The sequence below is a fragment of the Penaeus monodon genome, chromosome 20 (genome assembly GCF_015228065.2).
Source record: "Penaeus monodon isolate SGIC_2016 chromosome 20, NSTDA_Pmon_1, whole genome shotgun sequence".
Classification (NCBI taxonomy): domain Eukaryota; kingdom Metazoa; phylum Arthropoda; class Malacostraca; order Decapoda; family Penaeidae; genus Penaeus; species Penaeus monodon.
In genome coordinates this window covers 35,904,943-35,906,012 of record NC_051405.1, presented here as the reverse complement: position 1 = coordinate 35,906,012, position 1,070 = coordinate 35,904,943, and the positions used below count along the sequence as shown (strand labels likewise).

The window sequence follows — 1,070 nt, the reverse complement described above, 5'->3', positions numbered from 1 at the left end:
GGTTGGGATTTGGTTTGATTTGGTTGGGGGGACGATTTTTTTGGGCGGGGAAAAAATCGAAAAATGAGACGAGGAATTGCTATTGTTTATTTATTCAGTGAGCTTTTTTCCCCTCTTCTTTTTCTTATAGGATATCCCCAGTTCCTTCGTTGTCTCATCAACGTGTTATCTCAAATGACCAGGATATCCGACGTCGTAGGAGAAATACGCAGAGAAATAGAGCGAAAATCGAGAGAAAATGAAATAACGATAGAAAATGCAGAGGACTAGTTTCTGTTGCGCGTCAATTCTCGATATAATTTCGTTCTATCTCCTCTTTTGCTTTCTATCGCCCAATCGCTATGAACACTCTATCCTTTCGTTAACTTGAGGGAAAATGGGGGTTCACAAAACTGAGATCAATAGGATTCAGGAAAATCCTCGACGGGTTATGGAAATAAACGGCCATTTTGTATTAACTAAACGACTACAGCAGATTTACTCCTTTATTTTTTTAAGTCTAATTAACCTCTAATGCAAAAGTAGATTGGAAGTAGATACAAGGACTACTTCAGGTTTTTAAAAATTTTAGCTTGTGGAATTAAGATTGAATGATTAATTACCTTAATTTTTATTTGTCTTCCTTTTCCCTTGTTTTGCTTAATTTCATTGCAATAAGTGTTATTTGAGAAGACACATGCTGTGGTTTGCTAAACAGAACCTATAATTATATGTATTTTATTCAGATTCAGCAAATCTTCCCGTGGTCTGCAATGGAACTCCAGCATGATAGTGATGCAATTCTTGTTTAGAATATGGCCTTACAAAGCAACCTTTTGGTCTCTTCACCTAGTGCTCTAGTAAAGACCAACAACCCCTCTGCCGTTTTTATTTCTAAGCCAGAGCTTGAACTGGTGTAATTATCCAGAATAGGACTGCGTGATGGAATACCACGGGCTCTGTGCCACTGGCAAAGGCCAACAAACCTCCCCCCTATTTATGCAATATGCAAGAATACGGGCTGGTTCTGGCGAGGTAGAGCTCGTAGACTTCCATAGCAGTATGTTTTCAAAGCAGGAACCAGCTCAAGC

At 39.0% G+C, this 1,070-nt stretch overlaps 1 protein-coding gene across 1 annotated transcript in view; it reads left to right on the top strand.

Annotated features, from left to right (window-relative positions):
* Nucleotides 1-1,070, top strand: part of LOC119585783 (glutenin, low molecular weight subunit-like) — a gene marked incomplete in the record, with an annotated part of 14,550 nt that overhangs the window by 326 nt on the left and 13,154 nt on the right.